Consider the following 20,129-nt stretch of genomic DNA (forward strand, 5'->3'; position numbering starts at 1 on the left):
ATTTCAGTGTTTGTGTGTGAGAGTGTTTTTATTTCTGTGTGCGCGAGTGTGTGAGCGACTGAGTGTTTCTATTTGTTTGTGTGTGTGCGACACTTACAACTACAACAAACACTTTGACCATTTGTAAGATATCCACTTTTGAGATCACTAAATACTAAATCAAAATAAGTTCAATTTATTGCACCTTTAGTGGCTTCAGATGTTGCTCATATTTTTCCCATGTGTCGTCAATGTATTAATTTCACAAGTGGATGACAGAAATTCTAATATAGGCGTGGAGGGAGTTGATATTCTAACTGCGAGTGCAAAGCACCCAATGCCCCTCTACATTCTGAATAAATTGTATGTTTGTGCTAGTTACGGTTAGGGTTTTATGTGTGAGTGTGTAACTGCGTTTTCATTTCTGTGTGTGGGTGCTTATGTTTGTGTGTGTGTTTGTGCGTATGTTAGTGTGTGAGAGTTTGGATGTGTTACCGTATTTTCCATTTGTATTTGTGTGTGTCTGTGTTTGTGCATGTGTAGGTATGTAACTGTTTTCATTTCTGTGTTTGTCCGCGTGTTTGAGTGTGTGAATATGTATCTGTATTTTTATTTGTGTGTTTGTCTTTGTGTGTATGTGAGTGTTTTTGTGAGAATTTTTTTTTCAGTGTTTGTGTGCGTGGGACTTTTTATATGTGTGTGTGTTGCTATTTTCATTTAAGTGTCTGTGTTTGTGTGAATGTTTTTATTTCTGTGTGTACGTGTGTGTGAGCGACTGTGTTTTATTCGTTTGTTTGTGCGACAATTACAGCTACAACAAACACTACTGTACCCCAAGGCCGACCTAATCCTTGTGATTGGATTTAGTGGAAGGAAACTGATAAAATACCATCGTATATATGTTTAAATGTGTGCGTGTGTGTGTGTGCGCGTTTGTTCGCACTCGAAGGGCACAACTTATTGAAAACAAAATAGCTTTGCATGTATCTATGTGCATGAGTGCGGAAGTGTGGGTATTTGTTCGTGTGTGAGCACAGTCCACACATACCCAAGGTTGTCGCATCGGCTGTGACCCAACCGCGAAAGTCTGTTTTACCCAGACATACACATACAGATATACGTGTATATACCCACGCACGTATATGTAGTGTCTAAAACAAAAAAGAAGCTAAGGGATGGAATGTGAGTTCTTTCCGTTTTATTAAGAAAACTTGCATCTACATGTGTGATAGTACGTGAATGCATTCTCGTGTGCCCTTCGAGTGTCATTATTACTTTATTACAGATATTACAACATGAAACGTATTATATGACGTTAGGGAAGTAACTCTAGGAGATATTTTCTGCTATCTCCCTAGTGAACATGGACTTTTCTCGTTATTTACTCTTTTACTCTCATTTGTTTCAGTCATTTGACTGTGGCCATGTTGGAGCACGACCTTTAGTCGAGCATACCGACCCCAGGACTTATTCATTGTAGGCCTAGTGCTTATTCTATCAGTCTCTTTCGCTGAACCTCTAAGTTATGGGGACGTAAACAGACTAATATCCGTTGTGTAGCAATGTTTGGGAACAAAGACACACACGCACACATAAACATATATATGACTGGAGTTTTCCAGTTTCCTTCCACCAAATCCAATCACAAGGCTTTGGTCGGCTCGGGGCTATAGTAGATTTTTCAAACGATGCTGGGTGTTTTTCGCCCTGTATTTCAGCGGCTCGGCAGAAAAGAATAAGTTAGAATAAATACTAGGCTTAGAAAGAATAAGTGCTGCTGACGATGTGCTCGAAGAAGATAGATTGGTATATATATATATATATATATATATTTATAAAGATATATCAGATATATATAAACTTAGATATGTTTCGACCAAAGATTGGTCCAGGACATGTCTAACTTAATAGCACCACCTGATAGGATTATTCGAATCCTGTTTAAGTCAAGTTTTGTTCAAGTAGTGAGTTCTTGTTGGGTGAGTTGTATCCAGTTTTGTTCAAGTAGTGAGTTCTTGTTGGGTGAGTTGTATCCAGTTTTGTTCAAGTAGCGAGTTCTTGTTGGGTGACTTGTATCCAATTATGGGTGGCTTATCTGGTATTCTTTGAAGGAATCTATCCAGACTCTGTTTAAAGTTGATGGGATCCTTTTCCTCTTTGATCTCTCTCGGGACAATGTTAATAGGGCAGGGCCTGTTGAGGAAAAGAAATTATGTTGCAGTGTACATGTATGTTGTGATCTTGAATTGGGCAGGGGACGTATAGCCCGTGGTCCAAGTCTTGGATGAACCTTGAAGCTAATGTTTAGGTCGTTTGGGCATAGTTGGCGGTATATTTTCCACATCGTACAAATGATGTACCGCTCACGCTGGAGGGAGTAAAGTTTCAAGGCTTTAAGGCAATCCCAATAATCGAGAGCAGCCATGCCTTCAATTCGTTTAGTGAGTGCCCTCTGGGGTGACTCAATTCTGGAGATGTTTAGTCTTGTTTGAGGAGACCACAGTGGGCAGCAGTATTCAAGGTGTGGCCGTACAAAGGAGGAAAAAAGTGGTATGATGACACCTTGTTCTCTGGACCGGAAAGTTCTTAAGATCCAGGAACTCATCCTACGAGCTATATCGACCTTCTTGTTGATGTGTGCACTCCAACTGTGATGGTCATCAACAATTACACCCAGTTCTCTGATATTGTTAGAGTCTGTGAGCGGTTCCCCTGAAGGAAGAGAGTATGGCTGTTTTAGTGAGGAGTTTCTTCCAAAATGCATCAGCTCAAATTTTCCCTCGTTTAGTTGTATTTTGTTTCTGTTTGCCCATTGACTCACAGCATATAGATCAGACTGGAGTTGAGTTCGGTCTGCTTCTCATTGACGATTTACTGGAGCTTGGTGTCATCAGCAAATATTTTCACTTTGCAGTAATGTACGACACTGGAAAGGTCGTTTATGTAGATTATGAAGAGTAGCGGACCCAAGACAGTCCCCTGGGGGTCACCGCTGGTGGTGACTTTTGCTGGGCTTGAGTGGACTCCATCAACTACAACATGTGTTGTATTCGCCAGGAAATACTTGATCCAGTGTAGAACTTCAATGTGGTGTAAGAGCTGTGTTAGACAGTCCCTGCCACAGCGAAAGCCATGCTGTTTTGCATTTAGGAGTTTGTGGGTCTCAGGCAGGAAGTCAGCCATCCTTGATCTTAACACTCTTTCAAACACTTTGATGATGTGGGAGGTGAGTGAGATTGGGCGATAGTTGAGTGCGAGGGATCTGTTTCCCTGTTTGAAAACCGGGATGACTGACTGGGATAGAAACTGTTTTGGTATATACCTGCATGTAACGAATTTCTCCAGAGGTTGGTCAGTGGGACTGCAAGTTGGTGTTTACATTCCTTCAGGAGACTAACGGGGAATCCTATCAGGGCCTAACAGAGTAGAGTAGTATTTGACCTCATTTATTGCTGCTACGATGTCAGTGGGAGTGAAGGTTGTCTGCAATTTTGTGTTGGGAGTCAACTTCGTTCGCTTCTCTTACGTCAATATCAGTGGGAACACTAAAGACAGCAGTATTGTTTTTGCAATATATATATATATAGAGAGAAACATGTATATACATATAGATATTTATATATATGTATATGTGTGTATGTTTCGGTGTCCCCAAAACCGCTTGACAACCAATGCCGGTGTTTTTTACACTCCATTAACTTATCCGTTCGGGAAAAGAAGACCAACAGAATAAATACTAGACTGACGTAGATAAAAGTCCTAGTGTCGATTTGCTCTAGAAAAGGCCGTGCTCTAGCAGTGGCACAGTGAAATGACTAAACAAGGAAAAGAGTAAAAGTGTATGCGGTACATCTGAACATTATATTGTAGAGTTAATTAGCTTCCATAATACATTTTGATAATAGTCATGTATTTAAATGTAAGGGAGGTAACTTTTGAAGATTTTTAAAGTTATCCCCCTTTGTAGAGTTACCCCCATTGAACTTTACAATTTAATAATACATAATAGTTATTTAATTAGATGTAAGGGAGGTGACTCTGAAAGATTTTTTAGTTATCTCCCTTTCTAGAGTTACTCCCCTTCTATATTATTATTAACTTATAACGTGAAGGTAAGTAACTATACGAAGGAAGATAACTCTAAAATCTTCCCGAGTTCCCTTATATCTAATTAAATTACTTTTACTCTTATACTTGTTTCAGTCATTTGACTGCGGCCATGCTGGAGCACCACCTTTTAGTACTTATTCTATCGGTCTCTTTTTGTCGAACCGCTAAGTGACGGGGACCTAAATACACCAGCATCGGTTGTCAAGCGATGCTAGGGGGACAAACACACACACATACATATACATACGACAGGCTTCCTTCAGTTTCCGTCTACCAAATCCACTAACAAGGCATTGGTCGGCCCGGGGCTATAGCAGGAGACACTTGCCCAAGATGCCACGCAATTGGACTGAACCCGGAACTATGTGGTTGGTTAGCAAGCTACTTACCACTGCTGCGCCTATTATCTATTAAATTATATATTCTAGGGAAGTGACTCTAGAAAGGGAAATAGGTACAAGATTTTCCACAGTTACTTCCCTTACATGTAATTACATTACGATTGGGGTTGGGTTGGGTTGGGTTAGGGTTAGTTTCAGGGTCGGGGTTAGGGTTGGGGTTAGCCTCGTTCACACATCATGCGTCCATGGAAACAAGCCTCGTTCACACATCATGCGTCCATACAAACAAGCCTCGTTCACTCGTCATGCGTCCACACAAACAAGCCTCGGTTACCCATCATGCGTCCATACAAACAAGCCTCGTTCACACATCATGCGTCCATACATACACGCCTCGTTCACACATCATGCGTCCACACAAACAAGCCTCGTTCACCCGTCATGCGTCCATACAAACAAGCCTCGTTCACCCGTCATGCGTCTATACAAACAAGCCTCGTTCACCCGTCATGCGTCCATACAAACAAACCTCGTTCACCCGTCATGCGTCCATACAAACAAGCCTCGTTCACCCGTCATGCGTCCATACAAACAAGCCTCGTTCACCCGTCATGCGTCCATACAAACAAGCCTCGTTCACCTCGTCATGCGTCCATACAAACAAGCCTCGTTCACCCGTCATGCGTCCATACAAACAAGCCTCGTTCACCCGTCATGCGTCCATACAAACAATCCTCGTTCACCCGTCATGCGTCCATACAAACAATCCTCGTTCACCCGTCATGCGTCCATACAAACAAGTCTCGTTCACCCGTCATGCGTCCATACAAACAAGCCTCGTTCACACGTCATGCGTCTATACAAACGAGCCTCGTTCACACATGCGTCCATACAAACAAGCCTCGTTAACACATGCGTCCATACAAACAAGCCTCGTTCACCCGTCATGCGTCCATACAAACAAGCCTCGTTCACCCGTCATGCGTCCATACAAACAAGCCTCGTTCACCCGTCATGCGTCCATACAAACAAGCCTTGTTCACCCGTCATGCGTCCATTCAAACAAGCCTCGTTCACACGTCATGCGTCCATACAAACAAGCCTCGTTTACACGTCATGCGTCCATACAAAAAAGCCTCGTTCACACATCATGCTTCCATACAAAAAAGCCTCGTTCACACATCATGCTTCCATACAAACAAGCCTCGTTCACACATCATGCGTCTATACAAACAAGCCTCGTTCACCCGTCATGCGTCTATACAAACAAGCCTCGTTCACCCGTCATGCGTCTATACAAACAAGCCTCGTTCACACATGCGTCTATACAAACAAGCCTCGTTCACCCGTCATGCGTCCATACAAACAATCCTCGTTCACCCGTCATGCGTCCATAGAAACAATCCTCGTTCACCCGTAATGCGTCCATACAAACAAGCCTCGTTCACCCGTCATGTGTCTATACAAACAAGCTCGTTCACATGCGTCAATACAAACAGCCTCGTTCACACATCATGCGTCCATACAAACAAGCCTCGTTTCACACATCATTCGTCCATACAAATATCTTCGTTCACATCATGCGTCCATACAAACAAGCCTCGTTCACATCATTCGTCCATACAAACAAGCTTCGTTCACACATCATTCGTCCATACAAACAAGCTTCGTTCACAAATCATGCGTTCATACACAAGCTCGTTCACACATGCGTCCATACATAGATTTTATACATTCAGGGGCTTTTATTCAGGGACAGGTAATCAGGGGCAGTAATCATGGGATGGTAATTCAGGGGCAGGTACTTAAGGGGATGTAATTGAGGAGCGTACTTCAGGGGCATGTAATCACATGTAATTCAGGGTTAGTGCGTGTTGTAAATATTTTTCATTCTATTTGTGTGTGTTGTTTGTTGTGCATGTGTAGTATGTAACTGTTCATTTCTGTGTTTCACCGCGTGTTTGAGTGTGATTGTATCTGTATTTTATTTGTGTGTTGTGTTGTGTATATGTACAGTGTCATGTGTGTCTGAGTAGTTTTATTCGTTTGTTTCGATCTATATACATAGTCATATATATTTACCTATATCACAATAATCTTCGTTCTAATATTAATAAGATTGAGAAATAGATCTAATTAATAGTATATCTATTCTACACCAAGTGGCCTAGTGCTCCGAGACCTGGATTATATAATATTTATAATATATTTAATTATTTTTACCACATAAATAAAGAGAGTGGTCATATATGGCTCACTTAGCACCAGTTAATCCAAAAGTTTCAACACAAATACAGGTTCCATGAAAGTCGGTATTTGTTTTCCGTGAAAATTTGGCGCGCTGTTAGTTGGGGCATTTGAATTATAACGTCGGATGTAATCAATTGAACCACACGCGTATTTATCGTTATGGTCAAACTGGCGTGTGATTGGTGGATTTCATCCAGATAGTTTGGCTGAGGGCTACAAGTGGAGTTTTTTGTAAGTATATTACATTTATATTAATAGCGAACAATGTCCCAAATATCTGTATTTTTTTATTTTTTATTTGCCCTGTCCGTGGAGCTAACACATCGTACCGACTTTCATGGGAAACATGTATTTGTGGTTGAAATTTTGGATTAATGGTGCTAGAGTGAGCCATATAGTGACCACTCTCTTATATTTATTTTGTAAAAATATTATAATATATTATAAAATATTTAATCCAGGTTTCTCGGAGCACTAGGCACTTGGTGTAGAATAGATATACTATTAAATTAGTATCTAATTCTCTCACCCTTATTAATTAATTATAATTATGCTGCATTTATTTCTAAATGCTGTATTTGTTTTCCGTGAAAATTTGGCGCGCTGTTAGTTGGGGCATTTGAATTATAACGTCGGATGTATCATTGAACCACACGCGTATTTATCGTTATGGTAAAATCTGGCGTGTGATTGAGTGGATTTTCATCAGATATTTTGGCTGAGGAGCTACAAGTGGATTTTTTTGTAAGTAATATTACATTTAATTCATTAATAGCGAAACATTGTCCCAAAATAATCTGTATTTTTGTTATTTTTTATTTGCCCTGTCCGTGTGAGCTAACAATCGTACCGACTTTCATGGGAAACATGTATTTTTGTGGTTGAAACCTTTTGGATTACTGGTGCTAGAGTGAGCCATATAGTGACCACTCTCTTATTTTATTTTATATATATATATATATATATATATATGTTTAGGAGATATGTATATATATACATATATATATATATATATATATATATGGATGGCCATAATGGGACATCCGACTCACTAGAGAGAGCAGTTAAACTCCAAAAAATCGTAAAAGTGTGTCATATCTGAATAATATAATTGAGAGTTACTCCCCTCGCATATTATAATTTAACGAAAGTAATTAAATTACATTTACGGAAAGTAACTCTGGAAGATGTTATCTAGTTATCTCCCTTCCGAGAGTTAATTTCCTAAAATAATTTTATTATTGTTAAAATATATATTCAAGGGAAGTAACTGTTAGAAGATACTGTGTAGTTATCTCCCTTAAGTATGTAGTTATCGTAATATACACTTTGTCGCTCTTAGACTCTTTCAGTTAATTCACTGTGACCATGGTGGAGCACCGCCTTTAGTGAAGCAAATCAACCACAGGAATTATTATTTGTAAGCCTATTACTTAATGTATAGGTCTCTTTTGCAGAACCGATAAGTTACTGCGTTTTCATTTCTGTGTGTGTTTGTGCGTATGTGAGTGTGTGAGAGTTTGGATGTGTAATTGTGTCTTTTTCGTTGCTATATGTGTGTGTGTGTTTTTGCGTGTGTAGGTATGTAACTGTTTTCATTTCAGTGTTTGTGTGTGTGTGTGAATGATTTTATTTCTGTGTGTAAGTGTGTGTGAGCCTCTTTGTGTTTTTATTCGTTTGTGTGTGTGCGACAATTACAGCTACAACAAACACTTTAAGCATCTCTAAGATACCCACATTTGTATATCCCTAATTTCTAAATGAAAAGAAGTTCAATTTATTGCACCTTTAGCGACTTCAGATTTGCGAGTGTTAAGCACCCCGTATATACATACCTTGATCGGCCATAATTGGCCTCATTCGGAGATCTCTCGGGTGTGGAATATTTATGACTATAGAAGTTAACTTGTTACAGGTTTTGTTTTTGGCTCAACTTTTGTAGATTTTGGAAGTCCATAGATGTTACTGGCTTTGCAGTCAAATCTAGTCAAGCAATTTGTCTCCTTGTTTGTTAAACCGTGTTGGAACTGGTGGATAAGAGTAGACAGTTTGGTCATTATCTTCGATTGACTGTAGTTGTTGATGCTTTTAACCGATACAGGTGTGTTTTACTCCCTGTATTTTAGCGGTTCGGCAAAAGAGAACAAGTTAGAATAAATACTAGGCTTACAAAGAATATGTGCTGCGGACGATGTGCTCGATTAAAGGCGGCGCTCCAGTATATATATATATATATATATATATTTATATATACACATACAGATATACGTATATATACCCACACACGCATATATATATAATCTAAAACAAAAATGAAACTTGATTATGTCCGAAGAGTAGTACTAGATAACATTATTACTTTATATATTTGTGGGGTGTAGTGAAATGTAAATGATTAGCTGGTCAATATTTATTTGACGTGTGGGTGTTTGTGCGTGTGTGAGGACAGTCCACCCATACCCAAGATTGTTGCGTTGTCTTATGGGACCAGCCGCGAAAGTTCCAGACCCCATTAATGAACTCATTTGCATATCAACAATTAGGGCTCACATTGAAGTTGTCCGGTTAACAACAGTAGTGTCTGAATGGGAATTAGCTTGCTTACCTAACAATTACTTCCGAGTTCAGTCCCACTGAGTGGCACGTTAGGCAAATGTCTTCTACTAGCATATAGGCTCGAGGCGATAACTGTCTCGAGTCTATATGATATTACTTTTCCAAATCCACCACTCTCGCGTGGTTTTCTCAGCAGTAAATATAAACTAGATAGATATTTATATATATGTTTCTGTGTCCCCAAAACCGCTTGACAACTGATGCTGGTCTTTTTACACCCCAGTAACTTCGGGAAAAGACGACCATAAATAATATTCTAGGCTGTCATAGAGTAAGTCCTAGTGTCGATTTGCTCTAGAAAAGCGTTAAAGGGTGTGTGTCACGTCTGAATTATATATTCTAGAGCTATTTCTCTCGCATATTATAATTTAATAAAAGTAAAATAATTATATGTAAGGAAAGTAACTCTGGAAGATGTTATCTAGTTATCTCCCTTCCGAGAGTTAATATCCTAAAATATTTTATTATTGTTAAAATATAATATTCAAGGGAAGTAACTGTAGAAGATACTCTGTAGTTATCTCCCTTAAGTATGTAGTTATCTCCCTTAAGTATGTAGTTATCGTAATATACACTTTGTCGCTCTTATACTCTTTCAGTTATTTCACTGTGACCATGGTGGAGCACCGCCTTTAGTCAAGCAAATCAACCCCAGCAATTATTCTTTGTATGCCTATTACTTAATGTATAGGTCTCTTTTGCAGAACCGATAAGTTACGGGGACGTAATGTTCGATGTACTGATTTAGTAGGTATTTATTTATTGTAAGAACTTCAATTATCATAAATTATGGGCTAGGAAAAATACTAGAAACTTTTTTGATAGACCTATTGGGGCTCCTTGTGTGTGAGGGAGTGTGTTTATTTATGTGAATGTGGGTATTTTCATTTCAGTGTTTGTGTGTGTGAGAGATAGTTTTTATTTCTGTGTGCGCGAGTGTGTGAGCGACTGAGTGTTTCTATTTGTTTGTGTGTGTGCGACATTTACAAAATACAACAAGCACTTTGACCATTTCTAAGATACCCACATTTGAGATCACTAACCACTAAATCAAAATAAGTTCAATTTATTGCACCTTTAGTGACTTGAGATGTTGCTCATATTTTTCCCATGTGTCGACAATGTATTAATTTCACAAGTGGATAAAAGAAATTCTCATACTGGCGTGGAGGGGGCTGATATTCTAACTGCGAGTGGAAAGCACCCAATGCCCCTTTACATTCTGAATAAATTGTATGTTTGTGCTAGTTAGGGTTAGGGTTTATGTGTGAGTGTGTAACTGTGTTTTCATTTCTGTGTGTGGTGCTTATGTTTGTGTGTATGTGTGTTTGTGCGTATGTTAATGTGTTAGAGTTGGATGTGTTACCGTATTTTCCATTTGTATTTGTGTGTCTGTGTTTGTGCATGTGTAGGTATGTAACTTTTCATTTCTGTGTTTGTCCGCGTGTTTGAGTGTGTGAATATGTATCTGTATTTTTATTTTTTGTGCGTATGTGAGTGTTTTTGTGAGAATTTTTTTTTCAGTGTTTGTGTGCGTGGGACTTTTTATATGTGTGTGTGTTGCTATTTTCATTTCAGTGTCTGTGTTTGTGTGAATGTTTTTATTTTTGTGTGTACGTGTGTGTGAGCGACTGTGTTTTTATTCGTTTGTTTGTGCGACGATTACAGCTACAGCAGACACTTTAAGCATCTCCAAGATACCCACATTTGCAGATCCCTAAGTTCTAAATGAAAAGAAGTTCAATTTATTGCACCTTTAGCGACTTCAGATTTGCGAGTGTTAAGCACCCAATGCCTCCCGTATCTACATACCTGGATTGGCCATAATTGGCCTCATTCGGATATCTCTCGGGTGTGGAATATTTATAACTATAGAAGTTAACTTGTTACAGGTTTTGTTTATGGCTTACCTTTTGTAGATTTTGGGAAGTTCATAGATGTTACTGGCTTTGCAGTGAAATCTAGTCAAGCAATTTGTCTCCTTTTTTGTTAAATCGTGTTGGAACTGGTGGATAAAAGTAGACAGTTTGGTCATTACCTTGCAATTCAGGGGCACGTAATTCAGATGCATGTAATTTAGGGGCAGGTACTTCAGGTGAAGGTAATTTAGGGGCATTTAATTCATGGGCAGGTAATTGAGGGGCATGTAATTTAGGGCCAGGTAGTTCAGGTGCAGGTTATTCAGGGACTCAGGGGTAGATACTTCAGGGGCATGTAATTCTGGGGCAGGTAATTCAGGGGCATGTAATTCAGTTGCATGTAATTCATGGGCAGGTAATTCAGGGGTATGTAATTCAGGAGCATGTTATTCAGGGGCATGTCATTCAGGGAAGGTAATTCAGGTGCAGGTAATTCAGGGTTAGGTAATTCAGCGGCATGTAATTGAGGTGCAGGTAATTCAGGGGTAGGTAATTCAGGGCCATGTAATTCGTGGGTGGGTAATTCAGAGGAATGTAATTCAGGGGCATGTAATTCAGGGGAAGGTTCCAGGGGCAGGTAATTCAGGGGTAATTCAGGGGCAGGTAATCCAGGGGCATGTAATTCAGATACAAGGTAATTCAGGGCATGTCATTCACGGGCAGGTAATTCAGGGGCTGGTAATTTAGGGATAGATAATTCAGAGGCATGTCATTCAGGGGCAGGTCATTCAGGGTCATGTAATTTAGGGGCAGGTAGTTCATGGCCATTTAATTCATGGGCAGGTAATTGGGGGGCAGGTAATTCATGGGCAGGTAATTGAGGGGCATGTCATTCAGGGGCAGGTAATTTAGGGGCAGGTAATTCAGGTGTATGTAATTCAGGTGCAGGTTATTCAGGGACTCAGGGTTAGATAATTCAGGGGCATGTAATTCAGGTGTATGTAATTCAGGGGCATGTAAATCAGTTGCATGTAATTCAGGGGCATGTAATTCAGGTGTATGTTATTCAGGGGCAGGTTATTCAGGTATAGGTTATTCAGGGGCAGGTAATCCAGGGGTAACTAATTAAGGGGCAGGTCATTCAGGGGCATGTAATTTAGGGGCAGGTAATTCACGGGCAGGTAATTCACGGGCATGTAATTCAGGTGTATGTAATTTATGGGAAGGTTATTCAGGGGTATGTAATTCAGGGGCATGTCATTGAGGGGCAGGTAATTCATGTGCGGGTAATTGAGGGGAAGGTAATCCAGGTGCAGGTGATTTAGAGTAATGTCATTCATTGGCAGGTAATTCAGGGGCAGGTAATACAGAGCAATGTAATTTAGGGGAAGGTAATCCAGGGGGAGGTAATTTATAGGAATGTCATTCATGGGCAGGTAATTCAGGGGCATGTAATTGAGGTGCAGGTAATTGAGGGGCTCGTAATCCAGGTGTATGTAATTCAGGGGCATGTAATTCGTGGGTGGGTAATTCAGAGGAATGTAATCCAGGGGCAGGTAATTCAGGCGTAATTCAGGGACAGGTAATTTAGAGGAATGTCATTCATGGGCAGGTAATCCAGGGGCATGTAATTCAGGGGCAGGTAATCGAGGTGCATGTCATTCACGGGCAGGTAATTTAGGGATAGATAATTCAGAGGCATGAAATTCAGGGGCAGGTCATTCAGGTGCATGTAATTAAGAGGCAGGTAATTCAGGTGCTTGTAATTCAAGGGCACGTAATTCAGATGCATGTAATTTAGGGGCAGGTACTTCAGGGGAAGGTAATTTAGGGGCATTTAATTCATGGGCAGGTAATTCACGGGCAGGTAATTCAGGGGCATGTAATTCTGGGGCATTTAATTCAGGTGCATGTAATTCATGGGCATGTAATTCAGGGGCAGGTAATTCAGGGTTAGGTAATTCAGCGGCATGTAATTGAGGTGCAGGTAATTGAGGGGCATGTAATTCAGGTGTCTGTAATTCAGGTGTATGTAATTCAGGGGTAGGTAATTCAGGCGCATATAATTCAGTGGCATGTAATTCGTGGGTGGGTAATTCAGAGGAATGTAATTCAGGGGCATGTAATTCAGGGGAAGGTAATCCAGGGGCAGGTAATTCAGGGGTTATTCAGGGCCAGGTAACTTAGAGGAATGTCATTCATCTGCAGGTAATTTAGGGGCAGGTAATCCAGGGGCATGTAATTCAGATGAAAGGTAATTCAGGGGCATGTCATTCACGGGCAGGTAATTCAGGGGCTGGTAATTTAGGGATAGATAATTCAGAGGCATGTCATTCAGGGGCAGGTCATTCAGGGTCATGTAATTTAGGGGCAGGTACTTCAGGGGCATTTAATTCATGGGCAGGTAATTCATGGGCAGGTAATTGAGGGGCAGGTAATTCAGGTGTATGTAATTCAGGTGCAGGTTATTCAGGGACTCAGGGGTAGATAATTCAGGGGTGTAATTCAGGTGTATGTAATTCAGGGGCATGTAAATCAGTTGCATGTAATTCAGGGGCATGTAATTCAGGTGCATGTAATTCATGGGCAGGTAATTCAGGGGTATGCAATTCAGGGGCATGTCATTCAGGGAAGGTAATTCAGGGGCATGTAATTCAGGTGTATGTAATTCAGGGGCATGTCATTCACGGGTGGGTAATTTAGGGATAGGTAATTCAGGGGCACATCATTCAGAGTCAGATCATTCATGTGCATGTAATTAAGAGTCATGTAATTTAGGGGCAGGTAATTCAGGGGTAATTCAGGGACAGGTAATTTAGAGGAATGTCATTCATGGGCAGGTAATTCAGGGGCTTGTAATTCTGGGTTAGGTAATCCAGGGGCATGTAATTCAGGGGCAGGTAATCTAGGTGCAGGTAATTCAGGGTTATGTCAATCACGGGCAGGTAATTTAGGGATAGATAATTCAGGGGCAGGTCATTTAGGTGCATGTAATTGAGGGGCAGGTAATTGAAGGCCATGTAATTCAGGGGCAGTTAAATCAGGGGCATGTAATTCTGGGGAAGTTAATTCAGGTGTATGTTATTCAGGGGCAGGTTATTCAGGGGCAGTTAATCCAGGGGTATATCATTCACTGGCAGGTAATTCCGGGCAGGTAATTTAGGGATAGATAATTCGGGCATATCATTCAGGGTCAGATCATTCATGTGCATGTAATTAAGAGGCATGTAATTGAGGGGCAGGTAATTCAGGTGTTTGTAATTCAGGGGCAGGTAATTCAGATGCATGTAATTTAGAGGCAGGTAATTCAGGGGTATGTAATTCAGGGGCAGGTAATTCAGGGGCAGGTAATTCAGAGGCAGGTAATTTAGAGGTATGTCATTCATTGGCAGATAATTCAGGGACATGTAATTAAGGGGCATGTATTTTAGGGGCAGGTAATTCACGGGCATGTAATTCAGGTGTATGTATTTTAGGGGCAGGTAATTCACGGGCATGTAATTCATGGGTAGGTAATTGAGGGGCAGGTAATTCACGGGCATGTAATTCAGGGACTCAGGGGCAGATAATTCAGGGGCATGTAATTCAGGAGCTGATAATTCAGGTGTATGTAATTCAGGGGCATTTAATTCAGGTGCACTTCATTCAGGGGCAGGTAATTCAGGGGCATGTAATTCATGGGCGGGTAATTGAGGGGAAGGTAATCCAGGGGCAGGTGATTTAGAGGAATGTCATTCATTGGCAGGTAATTCAGGGGCAGGTAATTCAGAGGAAGGTAATTCAGGGGTAATTTAAGGACAGGTAATTTATAGGAATGTCATTCATGGGCAGGTAATTCAGGAGCTTGTAATTCAGGGGCAGGTAATTCAGGGGCATGTAATTCAGATGAAATGTAATTCAGGGGCAGGTATCTAGGTGCAGGTATTTCAGGGGTATGTCATTCACGGGCAGGTAATCTAGGTGGAGGTATTTCAGGGGTATGTCATTCACGGGCAGGTAATTCAGGGGCAGATAATTTAGGGATAGATAATTCAGAGATATGTCATTCAGGGACAGGTCATTCAGGTGCATGTAATTAAGAGACATGTAATTGAGGGGCAGGTAATTCAGGGTCATGTAATTCAGGTGTTTTAATTCAGGGGCAGGTAATTCAGATGCATGTAATTTAGTTGCAGGTAATTCAGGGGCCGGTACTTCAGGGTTAAGTAATTAAGGGGCATGTCATTCAGAGCAAGGTAATTCAGACGCAGGTAATTGAGGGGCATGTAATTCAGGTGCAGGTAATTCAGGGGCATGTAATTAAGGGGCATGTAATTCAGCGGCATGTAATTGAGGAGCAGGTAATTGAGGGGAATGTAATTCAGGGGAAGGTAATTCAGGGGCATGTAATTCAAGGGCATGTAATTCGTGGGTGGGTAATTCAGAGCAATGTATTTCAGGGGCATGTAATTCAGGTGCAGGTAATTCAGGTGCATGTAACTCAGGGGCAATAATTGAGGTGCAGATAATTGAGGGCAGATAATTGAGGGGCATGTAATTTAGGTGTATGTAATTCAGGGGTAGGTTATTCAGGGGCATGTAATTTAGGGGCATGTAATTCGTGGGTGGGTAATTCAGAGCAATATATTTCAGGGGAAGGTAATCCAGGGGCAGGTAATTCAGGGGTAATTCAGGGACAGGTAATTCAGAGGAATGTCATTCATGGGCAGGTAATTTAGGGGCAGGTAATCGAGGGGCATGTAATTCAGGGGCATGTAATTCAGATGAAAGGTGATTCAGGGGCATGTAATTCAGGGCAGGTAATCTAGGTGCAGGTAATTCAGAGGCATGTCATTCACGGGTAGGTAATTCAGGGGCCGGTAATTTAGGGATAGATAATTCAGAGGCATGTCATTCAGGGCAGGTCATTGAGGTGCATGTAAATAAGAGGCAGGTAATTCAGAGCCATGTATTTCAGGTGTTTGTAATTCAGGGGCAGGTAATTCAGATGCATGTAATTTAGGGGCAGGTACTTCAGGGGTATGTAATTCAGGGGCAGGTAATTGAGGGGAAGTTAATTCAGGTGTATGTTATTCAGGGGCAGGTAATTCATGGCCAGGTAATTCAGGGGCATGTAATTTTGGGGCAGGAAATTCACGGGCAGGTAATTCACGGGCATGTAATTCAGGGGCAGGTAATTCAGGTGCAGGTTATTCAGGGACTCAGGGGTAGATAATTCAGGGGCATGTAATTCAGGGTCAGGTAATTCAGGTGTATGTAATTCAGGGGCAGGTAATTCAGGGGCAGGTTAATCCGGGGCATGTAATTTGGGGGCAAGTAATTTAGGGGCAGGTAATTCATGGGCGGGTAATTGATGCGAAGGTAATCCAGGGGCAGGTGATTTAGAGGAATGTCATTCATTGGCAGGTAATTCAGGGGCACTTAATTTAGAGTGTAATTCAGGGGAAGGTAATCCAGGGGCAGGTAATTCAGGGGTAATTCAGGGAAAGGTAATTTATAGGAATGTCATTCATGGGCAGGTGATTGAGGGGCATGTCATTCAGGGAAGGTAATTCAGGGGCCCATAATTTAGGGGCAGGTAATTCAAAGGCACGTAATTCAGGTGTATGTAATTCAGGGGCAGGTAATTCAATTGCAGGTTATTCAGGGACATGTGACTCAGGGGCAGGTAATTCAGGTGTATGTAATTCAGGTGCATGTAATTCATGGGCAGGTAATTCAGGGGCATGTAATTCAGGGGAAGGTAATTTAGGGGCAGGAACTTCAGGGGCAGATTATTGAGTGTCAGGTTATTCAGGTATAGGTTATTCAGGACAGGTAATCCAGGGGTATGTAATTAAGGGGCAGGTCATTCAGGGGCACGTAATTCATGGGATAAAATTCAGGGGATGGTAATTCAGGGGGAGGTAATTCAGGGGCACGTAATTCAGGGGCATGTTATTCAGGTGCAGGTAATTGAGGGGCATTTAATTAAGGGGCATGTAATTCTGGGTTAGGTAATCCAGGGGCATGTAATTCTGGGTTAGGTAATCCAGGGGCATGTAATTGAGGGGCATGTAATTCAGGGGTAGGTAATTCAGGGGCATGTAATTAATGGGTGGGTAATTCAGGGGAAGGTAATTCAGGGACAGGTAATTTAGAGGAATGTCATTCATGGGCAGGTAATTCAGGGGCATGTAATTCTGGGTTAGGTAATCCAGGGACATGTAATTCTGGGTCAGGTAATCCAGGGGCATGTAATTCAGGAGCATGTAATTCAGGGGCAGGTAATCTAGGTGCAGGTATTTCAGGGGCATGTCATTCTCGGGAAGGTAATTCATGGGCAGGTAATTTAGGGATAGATAATTCAGGGTCAGGTCATACAGGTGCATGTAATTAAGAGCCATGTGATTGAGGGGCAGATAATTCAGGGCCATGTAATTCAGGGGCAGGCAATTCAGATGCATGTAATTTAGGGGCAGGTAATTCAGGGGCATGTAATTCAGGTGTATCTTATTCTGGTGTATGTTATTCAGGGGCATGTAATTCAGGGGCATGACATTCACGGGCAGGTAATTCCGGGGCAGGTAATTTAGGGATAGATAATTGAGGGGCATATCATTCAGGGTCAGGTCATTCATGTGCATGTAATTAAGAGGCATTTAATTGAGGGGCATCTAATTCAGTTGTTTGTAATTCAGGGGCAGGTAATTCAGATGCATGTAATTTAGGGGAAGGTAATTCAGGGGTATGTAATTCAGGGGCAGGTAATTTAGAGGAATGTCATTCATTGGCAGATAATTCCGGGACATGTAATTCAGGGGCATGTAATTCAGGGAAAGGTAATTCAGGGGCAGGTAATTCAGGGGTATGTAATTCAGGGGTAGGTAATTCAGGGGCATGTAATTGAGGTGCATGTATGTAATTCAGGGGTAGGTAATTCAGGGGCATGTAATTCAGGGGCATGTAATTCAGGGGCATGTAATTCGTGGGTGGGTAATTCAGGGGAAGGTAATTCAGGGGCATGTCATTCAGGGGCATGTAATTCTGGGTCAGGTAATCCAGGGGCAGGTAATTCAGGGGCATGTAATTCAGATGAAAGGTAATTCAGGGGCATGTCATTCACGGGCAGGCAATTCAGGGGCTGGTAATTTAGGGATAGATAATTCAGAGGCATGTCATTCAGGGGCAGGTCATTCAGGGTCATGTAATTTAGGGGCAGGTACTTCAGGGGCAGGTAATTCAGGGGCAGGTAATCTAGGTGCAGGTATTTCAGGGGCATGTCATTCCGGGGCAGGTAATTCAGGGGCATGTAATTTAGGGGCAGGTAATTCAGGTGTATGTAATTCAGGTGCAGGTTATTCAGGGACTCAGGGGTAGATAATTCAGGGGCATGTAATTCAGGTGTATGTAAATCAGGGGCATTTAAATCAGTTGCATGCAATTCAGGGGCATGTCATTCAGGGGCATGTCATTCTGGGAAGGTAATTCAGGGGCAGGTAATTCAGGGCTAGGTAATCCAGGGGCAGGTAATTCAGGGGCATGTAATTGAGGGGCATGTAATTCAGGTGTATGTAATTCAGGTGTATGTTATTCAGGGGCAGGTTATTCAGGTATAGGTTATTCAGGGGCAGGTAATCCAGATCTAACTAATTAAGGGGCATGTCATTCAGGGGCATGTAATTTAGGGGCAGGTAATTCACGGGCATGTAATTCAGGTGTATGTAATTTATGGGAAGGTAATTCAGGGGTATGTAATTCAGGGGCATGTCATTGAGGGGCAGGTAAATCGGGCATGTAATTCATGTGCGGGTAATTGAGGGGAAGGTAATCCAGGTGCAGGTGATTTAGAGTAATGTCATTCATTGGCAGGTAATTCAGGGGCAGGTAATACAGAGCAATGTAATTTAGGGGCAGGTAATCCAGGGGCATGTAATTCAGATGAAAGGTAATTCATGGGCATGTCATTCACGGGCAGTTAATTCAGGGGCTGGTAATTTAGGGATTGATAATTCAGAGGCATGTCATTCAGGGGCAGGTCATTCAGGGTCATGTAATTTAGGGGCAGGTAATTCAGGGGCATTTAGTTCATGGGCCGCTAATTGGGGGGCAGGTAATTCATGGGCAGGTAATTGAGGGGCATGTCATTCAGGGGCAGGTAATTCAGGGGCATGTTATTTAGGGGCAGGTAATTCAGGTGTATGTTATTCAGGTGCAGGTTATTCAGGGACTCAGGGGTAGATAATTCAGGGGCATGTAATTCAGGTGCATGTAATTCATGGGCAGGTAATTCAGGGGTATGCAATTCAGGGGCATGTCATTCAGGGGCATTTCATTCTGGGAAGGTAATTCAGGGGCAGGTAATTCAGGGCTAGGTAATCCAGGGGCAGGTAATTCAGGGGCATGTAATTGAGGGGCATGTAATTCAGGGGTAGGTTATTCAGGGGCAGGTAATCCAGGGCTAACTAATTAAGGGGCATGTCATTCAGGGGCATGTAATTTAGGGGCAGGTAATTCACGGGCAGGTAATTCACGTGCATGTAATTCAGGTGTATGTAATTTATGGGAAGGTAATTCAGGGGTATGTAATTCAGGGGCATGTCATTGAGGGGCAGGTAAATCGGGCATGTAATTCATGTGCGGGTAATTGAGGGGAAGGTAATCCAGGTGCAGGTGATTTAGAGTAATGTCATTCATTGGCAGGTAATTCAGGGGCAGGTAATACAGAGCAATGTAATTTAGGGGCAGGTAATCCAGGGGCATGTAATTCAGATGAAAGGTAATTCATGGGCATGTCATTCACGGGCAGTTAATTCTGGGGCTGGTAATTTAGGGATAGATAATTCAGAGGCATGTCATTCAGGGGCAGGTCATTCAGGGTCATGTAATTTAGGGGCAGGTACTTCAGGGGCAGGTAATTCAGGGGCATTTAGTTCATGGGCCGGTAATTGGGGGGCAGGTAATTCATGGGCAGGTAATTGAGGGGCATGTCATT

Source organism: Octopus sinensis, unplaced genomic scaffold, assembly GCF_006345805.1.
Source record: "Octopus sinensis unplaced genomic scaffold, ASM634580v1 Contig17972, whole genome shotgun sequence".
Taxonomy (NCBI): domain Eukaryota; kingdom Metazoa; phylum Mollusca; class Cephalopoda; order Octopoda; family Octopodidae; genus Octopus; species Octopus sinensis.